General features: G+C 32.9%; 1 pseudogene; it reads right to left on the bottom strand.

Moving 5' to 3' along the window:
- Window positions 1-4,552: 4,552 nt before the first annotated feature.
- LOC120137320 lies at window positions 4,553-7,077 on the bottom strand (annotated as a pseudogene).
- Window positions 7,078-10,475: the final 3,398 nt, after the last annotated feature.

The raw sequence follows: 10,475 nt of genomic DNA, 5'->3' as shown, positions 1-10,475 counted from the left end.
TAGAGTATTGTTTTATTAAGTCCCTCGACTATAAAAGACAAAACGGTCATCTGACTATAGAATGTTACTTAGTTAAGTCTTTCGACCATTAAAAGTTACAAAATGATCACCTGACTATTCATTATGTTCCAAACTCGTCCTTTTCTGTTAAAAAATTGGTGGTTGTCTAAGTTGGATGTTGAGATGATGACTGGATATGATAGTCATTTGAGATTCTAAGATAAGATTTTATCATATCGCAGTCAGCAGGTTAACGCTCAGCTTAGAATATCCTCAATTTTTAACAAAAAATGACGAGTTTAGAACATAATAAATAGTCGAGTGACCATTTTATAACTTTTAATAGTTGAGGGACTCAACAAAGCAACACTCTATAGTCGGATAACAATATTGTAACTTTTAATAGTCGATAAACTTAATAAAGCAGTACTATGTGATCAAAGGATCATTTGTGTACTTTACCTAATTATTTAAAGACTTATTTTAACCAAAAATAATTTAGGTATTTAAAAAAAAGTATGTAGAAGTATTTTTCTTTAGTTTAAGCCTTTAAATAACTAATGAGTGGTAATTTTTGTGATTCGACTTAGATATTAGGTAAAAGGATAATTTTTGCTTCTGTAGTAGACTCAATTTACTATTTTCGTCATTATCATATTTTTTCATCAATTTAGTCCCCAAAATTATTCGATTGCATCCTTTTATAATCTTATCCTTATCTTAAAACCCTAAATTATAATTCTTAAACTCTAAACCATAACCCTATTATCTCTAACCACTAACTTAGAGTTTATAATGTAAGGTTTGAAGTTGGGGGAAAAGTATAGAATGATGTAATTAAATAATTTTGATGGTTAAATTGATGCAAAAATACGATAAGAGCGAAAATGATAAATTTGATCTACTACAGGGATAAAAGTGACCCTTAAGCGTATATATTTTTATCACTTAATTGGAATGAATGGCAACTGAGTAATAATGTCATAAAACATGCCTATTTATAAATAATATGAATAAAACATTCTTGAAGCAGCAAGACACATGGCGAAAAATTGCTAAAAAATGAATAAATAATAATAATAGGTAAAAACCGCCGCAAGGCATCGGATGCTTCCTACGAAGTTGAAATTCAAAAACTCAAAGGGCATTCAAAAGATGCTGTGAGTTTTAATCAAAACTCTCGAAATAAACAAAAGATGGCCGATCGGACGGCCGTGATTTAAACTAGGGCAGGACAATGAGCATCGTGAACCGAGCGGCGCCGGTCACTGCCATGCCATGCATCTTCGTTATTGTTGGCCGGCCCCACCTGAAGCCACTCAAATTTGTATTCGATGCCCCGTTTTCCGGAAATTTGGACCAACTCCTAATGTTTTCAAAATTGAAAGATCTTGTTCGGCAAATGCATTTAATCGGTTGCCGGTCCCTAAACTTTAAATGATTGGAAAGATTTTTATTTTAATAAAATATTCCATATATTATTTGTAGAGACCAAAATTCCATGAACAATGTTGAATGAATGATATCGGATATTAAAGATTTATGAGTTAGATATTGGGGTTTAAAATTTATGTAATTAGAGATTAAGATTTTTGGATTTATAATATTAAGTTTAGGGGTTAAGAAATGTGATAATATTTAAGCATTGATCTTACAATTGAAGTATTTTATTGACATCTAAAAGTGACAACGAGTCGAGTTAGATCAGATTTTTAAATATATTCTTTCGTGGTTGTAATTTGCAAATCTAAAACGTTGTTTATGTCACTATCAAGTAAAATGTATACAAATTTGGTGGTGCACGAAAAGTCTTTGGATTGAAATTATTTTTGGATTTGAATTGACGCAGAATCTTTGGATCCAATGTCCCACACATGTGTTTCCCCATGCCATTTTAGACCCCATCTAGAGAGGTTCATAATTCAACTCGTTATCGCTTTATAAGCGTAAAGGGTGGCACATATGTTTATGTGGGGTGATTTTTTTGCAATAGTGTAGTGGAAAAAAATTATTTGAATAGGGCATCCGAGAGATTATTTGCTCGAATGGGATGAATGCTACAACACACATCAAAGTGGACTCTCTGCGTCTCCCAAGGTCGCATGGAACACCATGCGACTCCCCCTCCCTCGGATCACAATGTGTCTCTCTCCCCTCCCCCATTTTAGCCTTTCCAATTTTTTATCTAATGATTAAAACTTAAATAAAAAATTAAATATGAAAAAAAATATGGGAGTCGCATTGCACTCCATGCGTCTCTCCCAAATTTATATTAGAGCCACATGGACTGCAATACATCTTTGGGGTGTACTGTAACAATCACCCTATTTGAAGAAATAATTCTGAGAGTGTCATATTCGAACAATTTTTTTTTCAACTGCATTATTGCAAAAAATCAACCGTTTATATAGTGGAGTGTTTATTGTTCGACTATAATTGAATTAGTTGAATTTAAATTCAATTCAATTAGGTTGAGTAATTAAAAGTTATATTAATTAATAGTTTATCGATCTCAATACTACTAGTAGTATTTCCTTCAAATTGTTTTCGCATGTATGTAGGGTGGACAGTTGGCTTGACGGATCATGTTAATCTATAGTTTGACGATAATGTTGTGACTTGAGATTTAACTTGTTGTTTTTTTTATTTTTGAATAGATTATTAAGATTAAGACCGATTTATTTAGGAAATATCCCTTTCAATATTGTATGAACCAACAATCGATCAAATGAAGTTAAGTTCATGATACCTCACACCACCACTTGGGTCTGACCTTAAACCGGCCCCTTTCGACAATGTTAATCCATTCTTCGACCACAATCATTTTTTTCATCAAGGTGTAAAAATTGCAATTAGACCTAGACACTTACACATAGATTTGGGGCTCACCTGCACATGGTTCATGTGAAGGTCATTCGGTCTTTTTGTAATGATATGTGAGTCTAGAGTTTTCCATGTTGAATGGTCGGTGTCAAAGAAGAAAAAATTAGCTGACCCTTATTCCCATATGTAATGGGGTAAGGGGAAGGTAGGATAGTAGACTGCTCCCAACGTTAGGTTGGGAGCAGCTTCTGTGGGAGACCTCCAAATTATGAATTGCCCACCGTGAGACTCGATCCCACGACTTCAAGGTTAAGAACCTTGTGCTCTACCAACTGAGCTAGACAGGCAACTCCGATCTATGTCAAAGAAGGATGTTTACAAATCCAAAGCACGTGACAAGTTCCCTAAAACCTTTGAAATTTTTATCACAATCATGTTCTACTTCAAATCCTATACCCCTCTCTATTTTTCTTTGTTTAACTACTTTTATTGATATTTATTTTAAAATAAGTATCGTAACAAAATTATATAAAAAAATTTATTTCGATCTAATTTATTTTATTTGTAAATATCAGGGTTTAAACTCTTAACCTATTTAAGAGATCTAAGACTTCATGCTACTAGATCAATTGATCATTGATTCTCTTTATCAATTAAAAAAAATATTTCAGAAGATCTATCTATTGATATGCTAATTGAAGAGATATATGGAATCATATAATATCATTATATATACTAAGATCTTCTTGATTGTGATTAAAGGAACAATGAATGTAAATCCAAAACTTAATTCAATCAACTCATAAAAATAGTGATGTTATCTTGAGAGGGAGTGATTTGATCTTTTACTAGAGTTTGATTTGGATGCTTTAGGTTCCGTACCTGAGGGCTATTGTTAGAGTAGTTTTGCACCACGACAATCTAATTTAAGGCTAAAGAAAGACGCGATCGAAAATATTATAAAAAATATAACATTTTCGATTGGACACAACTTAAAATGTTGAATTTGTTTTTAATATTTTCAGCTTATGTTACGAAGAATGTAACATCTTCGGTTGTCAACAAAAAATGTTACGAAAAAGGTTTACAACAAGGAAAAATTAATAAAAAATTAACATTTTAAGTTCCTCTCAACCGAAATATACATATATACATGGGATATAATTTATTTATTAAATTTATTTTAATAATTTAATATATATATATATATATATATATATATATATATATAATTAAAATAAACTCAAACACAATACATAAACTATTGTACAAATTATTACCAAAAGAGTGGCTTGACCCAGTGGTAAGGGCATGCCTAGGGACATGGCATGTTTTGACTTCCCTTTGCAAAGATGGTGACACGTGGTACCTCCGAATTGGAGTCTGATTGATCGTTTTCAAACATTGATGGTCAAAATGATTAATGACCATAATTCGGTAATCAAAATGATTAATGATCATAATTCGGTAATCAAAATTATTAATGACCATAATTCGGTAGTTACCCGTGTAGTTTACCCTAAAAGTTTTGGTTAACGTGATGCAACCTAACAAAAAGAAGCACAAGAAATGAAAATGAACAAAGATTGGCATGCGTCATCTCCATGTGCACTAGATTGCATGAAGATTTTATCAACCAACACCGTGGACTTAGAAAAATGGCCTCATTGGGCATGAGGATCACATTAAAAGAATATCTTAATTCCAAAGAATGCTTTGGCGTTCCACATAGACAATGATGAACAATCAAATGAGTAGCACATTAAACAGAAATGCCTTAATACCAAAGAATGTTTCCTTTTTCCCTTCCATTTTTCCTAGAGCTTCCACACTAGCTACAAGTGAGCCAAAGAGAAATAACAAAATGACTTCATCTAGAAAGAAGCATCTGTTATTTACATTTTTATAAAATAATCGGAAATTATACAAGTGATCAACGTTGGTGCCGCAGATCGTAAGAGACAATCTTTGGATTAGGGACGACGAGTGGCAACTTCTAGATATATATGAAAAGACGCTTCATGTTCTCCTTCCATATCAAAGATAAGTCGACAATGTCATCGTTGCTTGTGTATATCCAAAGATCACCGGAATCCACTCTTTTCAGGCTGTCCCGACAGAAGGGGCACGACTGAGATTTTATTCGTCTAAAAACACCGTGAAAGCACATGTATATTATCCTTGGTAATTGAGATAGTAAGTCAAAAAAGCCTAGTGTTATAATTATTTTCCAAGAGAAGAGCTTCATGTCTAGCTAATGTTGGTCAAGCATAACTTCGGGCTAATTACTTGATAATCATGAAGCAAAAGTAGAACATGAGCAGTTTTGATAAAGAGTGCACAATAGGACAGCTTACCAAGTTTGATAGCATTTCATACACATGGAATGGTTGCAATGGGGCAACACGATCTTGCTGTACATCTCCATGCAAATCCCGCATTCTTCTACACTTTCTAATTCGATTTCGGGTATCTTTCCTTTATTCATTTCATCCCTTTTCTTGAACTTTGTAGCACAAATTTCTTCCTGTTTCCTCATCCACATCTGTAATTCCTCGAGATAATTGCAACAATGACGGAAAGATCACCCCTGTCACAACTAGCAAAAGAACGAACAACACAAGTAGTTTTAAGATTTTATCAGAAGTTGAGGTAGACATGAATTGAACTCAAGCGTAACAACAACGGATACTCTCTTACACACCGTAGAATTCTCTTATGCTAGCTTTCCTTTCATTGATAGACATGGTGGTTTTACCATCGGTGTATGCCTTCAGAGAAACAACATTACAGATTAATGTCCCCGAAATGCTATCGTTTAAAACTCGACTGGAACATAAACGGATTTGTTACACAAGCACTTGCAATTACCTTGTATATAAGAATTCTGAGCAATCCCAAGGCACCGGTAATATGACAATCAGTCCACTGGACAAGGAAAAGGAAAAGTGAGCAGCTGAACTGTAGGATAATCGAATCTGAAGGCAAGGACCGTCATATTCTCTTGGATAATCAGAAGCCCTGATCATTCAAGAAAATTACACACATCAGAGAAAACAAAAGGCGAACAAAGTCGAGACTATAATGAACAGACTCTTCATAGAAAACATTACTCGGACATATCAACAGTGGTTGCATTAAAAAAGAACATGATAATACAATATGACTTGGCTGTATGACGATAGAACTCCAAGAATCCTCAGATACATGAAACAACTTTAAGAAAAACTAACCCAATCGCATATCCGATACATACCTATATCCGACACTCGCAACGATTTCAGTTTTAAATGTTCCCTACTCTGGTTTTCCCTTTCCTGGCAAGGGATGCCACTGGTTCAGCACGACTTTTGTCATAAAATTTCCATTTTCAAACTTGAAATTCTAAAACCATACCCCAGACATCTTAAAGCTTAGCGATGAAAAAGAACAATTACTTACGTTTTCATTACTGTATGAGCTCTCATTAATAACCAATACATAACCATCTAATTAAGCAATGAATATTCAACAAGACAGCAAAAAATTTACCAATTAAGCAAAAACAATCAATATAGAACCATGGTCATCATAAAGTCGTCGATCTGAAAATTTGAAGTCTCCCCAAAGTTAAAAAAAAAATGTTAACTAATCAAATTACAAGAGTTCAAATACTACGCTATAACATAATATAACGAAAATATCACACACTGGACACTTGAAAGAAAATTCAAAAAACTCTCCATAATTAAAGACCCAAACAAGCTTTAATGTCAGAAAAGAGAGAAATCATGGTGAATCACTGCTCATCTACAGAATATCAAAGGAGGAAGAATAAATTACAGGGTATTGGCGAACTGAATATCAGATTCAAGAGCCTTGAGAGAGTCCTTGAACGATTTCCTCATTTCCTAGTCTCTGTTTTCTGTTCTTTTTTGGCTAAAAAGTCTGAAACAGATTCACAGCTCAAAATCCAAAACCACAACTACCCATTTACCTCGAACAACAGTTCAGCACATCACCATAATCAACAAAATACTAAAAACGAACTCTAAAAAAGTAAACTTCCAATCGTCTTAATCTGAAAAGAAAAGAAAAAGGTAGACCCAGTAATTAGCTTAGATTACTGTTTACTCTCCGTATAACGAAACCAAATTTGCAATTTAGAAGAAGCTGAAGAGTGCGAGAAATGGAAAAAAAATTAAAAATTAAAAAATTAATCTGCTTCCACTTCCGCTTCCGCTTCCGCTTCGAGCACACGTAATTGTATTTCCATGTATCTCTCAGCAGGCAGCTAATTTTTTTTGGGGGTAAAATCCACGAATGGCCCACTAAAGTATATTGAAATGATCTTTTTAGATATTAAATTCTTATAGATTATAAATTATTATTAAATTTGTTAAATTGTTATAAAATAGTGATACTCTTTCTAATTTAAATAATTATAATTAATATTTGATACTAATATCATAGAACTTAATTATAAGTTTACTTATTTGATATATTTAATAAATCAATTTTAATTAAAGTTTAATAGCTAAAAATATTATTTTAACATAATTTAATGACTATATATGCATTTTACTCATTATAAAAAATGTATTTGTTTATTTTCCAGATTATTCTGCCAAACTTCAGAAATCACCATTTTCTTGGTATCTCTAGACAACTTGTTGATACGAACGGTGATTGTGCGTGATTTCTCAGATTGGCTAGGATCAACATGCTCTAAAGTAGACCCTTGCGTATTTGACACTTCGAGATTGTTTTCGTCGAGCTCTTTCTTTTCTTTTGTAGAAGTCTCTCATCCTTTGGCCAAAACAACTATTCTATCCATCATCTTGGACATCTGCTCTTTCATATCTCTTATCTCCTTTTACTCTTCGTCGAACATACGTTCTTTGGGTGCATAACTCTCCCCTATTCTCGGACTTCCTCAAGATACCATTCATCAGTTGTGTTATAGTTTACTTGATTACGAAACCCTTTGTCCTTCATGAAAACCTTTTACTCTGATGGTCACTCACAAATCAATACCTTTTGATTATGTCATGATCATGTGACGCAAGCAAAAAGAAAAACAATATAAAAAACAAGTTAGTACAAATAAGATGACAAAAAGCAACAATAGCAAAATAAATTAATTAATAATCTAATGCAAAATAAGAATGCAAGCGCGAATGCAAATGCACAAGGTGTTAATTCCAAAAGCGACCACCATAGAACAACTTTCATTTAGACAACAAGATTTCATTACACCTAGTAGTCAAAATAAAATTATGATTCTTCATTTCTTCATTTTCTTGAGCCGTACTCCCAAAGTTGTCAGTGTACTTTTTCACATCGAATGACGCCGGATGTCCTTAAATTATTTATGGTTGAATCTTGAGATCTCTATTTTTACTTCCAATGCGAAGTGGTTTTCATGTCTTTGTGAAGGGTATTCTCGTCCTTGGTATGACTGTATTTATCTCCTGAGGAAGCATCTAGTCCTTTGCGCCTTTAAAGGAAGTCTTCACCCAGCTTCAAACTTCTTCATCCATCGGATGTCCATATTCATGGATTGTTTAAACATCTTTGGATCTCCTGATTTTGACTATATGGTTAAGAATTTATTGTCTCATTATAACCAAACTTCTTATGTAGTCAATCACTTGGATGACATGAAGATACAAATACAATAAAATCAAAATAAAATAGACACAGAACAAAAATGGTTTAATACACATAAGATAAGCAACAAAATAATAAGTATCGTAATCATTAAATAAAACCTACCCTCACATGTTGGCTACCTAATCATGCTTTAGTAGATCCTACCCAACATGATATCTACCCACATGTTTTGTTTTCATAAAAAATCCTAACCGCATGATATCTAATTCACATGCTTGTTTGAAAAGTAAACCTAACCGCATGATCTCTAGTTATCATACATTTATTAGGAAAGCGAAATTAAATAACTCAAAAAACTTTTCCTTGTGTACTCTCCCTCACGGAATTTTTAAGGTTTGGGTTAAGCTCTACCTATGTTCGAGTTCTAGGTTTACTGTATGTTGGGTTCGGCTCTAAAGTAAAAGGTTCTCGAATTATCATTGTCGGTGCCCCTTGGGCTACCAGACCCTCAATCCTGGTCCATCACAAGCTTTTAGATCGAGTTCAATTCGAGCGAACACACCTCCTTATGTCCATGCAGAGTTGAATACCATCACGAGGACCATAAGGCGTGAGCTCTAGGAGCGATTCACTATCTCATGCGAAGGTGAAAACCACACGAGGGAGTAGTTTCTCACTCCTACTTAAATGGGACAAAGCGGGGATTTAGCTCATGTTATGATAATGCAACTGTGTAGTGTGTGAGGAAAAGCGAAAAACAATACACAACACACAAACTCATTCTTCATATCCAAAAACACACAATTAATCTGAAAAACATTAACAAACAAGTCAGTACAACTATTTAGTGGTTAATCAAATTACAAACAAAAATTTATTTAAAACCAAACAAGGGATCAAAAACCAAATTAGAATGAACATGTAATTTTCATTTACAAAGACAATTAATTAATCAACTATCGGCCTGACTCTCTAAAAAACGTCCTCAGTGGAGTCGCCAAGTTGTCGAAACAATTTTTTTTCAAATGGGATTTAAAAAAATCACATTTTTAATTCTCTTTTGGTTAATTTTTAATAAAAAAAAAAGTAATGTGATTTTTAAAAATCTCTCGCTTCGAAAAATTTGAGATTCTCTTTTAAAAATAGAAAAATGGTTCGAGGATTCGCCACCAATATTTGATTAGGGTGTGATTGGACACCCAAAAACGTATTCTGTCATTTTAATAAAAAAATTTTAATTTTAATTAAAAATACGAATTTGCGATCTGCGTACGGGAGTCGGTTACGTGTGAGGAAGAATTAGCACCCCCACAACGCCCTAAATCGATACATAGCCGATTAATTAATTATCTTTGCATTGAAATTTATAAATTTGGATTTAATTTAGCGTATGATCACATAGAACAACAATTTATGAATTTTAAAATGAAATCCAATAATATTTAATTATTTCCTATCGAGAAGACAACAACCCCTGATACCTTGAGGCAATCAATTCTTACTCCAATCGAAATAAAGAAATATTATGGTTCCATCATAATATTCAAATGCACCAAAACAAATTATATTAAAATTTACCAATCCTTTTTATAAAGAAGAATGATATTTGATTATTTAAATACATCGAGATCATACCTTAGACAAGTTCTAATAATCTTTTCTTGAAGAATTTAAATAAATGAATATTTCTTTTTCTTTTGTTTTCAAATTTTAGGTGAAAACAAAATTTTAGGGTTTCACTTAACAAGATATGCTTTTAATTTAAAATTCACGGAAACGACTTTCTAATAAGTTAAGACAAGCACCTCACAATTATTTTAAAACGAAAGGGTATTACCCTTAATCCAATTATTTGATATGGGACCAGTGATGCTCGTGAGGCTATAATACATATTGTGCAAAATCATGTCATGTGACTTGTAAATTAACCATTCGCATACTCATACATATGTAAACATATCAACATGCAAAACGAATATGTACAACTAATTAAAGAAGGCAATTACCTAACAAGTGACTAAATTAAAATAGATCTATATTTAAGGATTTAATCTAAA

This window comes from Hibiscus syriacus, unplaced genomic scaffold (assembly GCF_006381635.1).
Source record: "Hibiscus syriacus cultivar Baekdansim isolate YM2019G1 unplaced genomic scaffold, ASM638163v2 tig00110656_pilon, whole genome shotgun sequence".
Classification (NCBI taxonomy): Eukaryota; Viridiplantae; Streptophyta; class Magnoliopsida; order Malvales; family Malvaceae; genus Hibiscus; species Hibiscus syriacus.
Note: the sequence above shows the minus strand (reverse complement) of the source record. Positions and strands in the feature narration are given on the sequence as shown.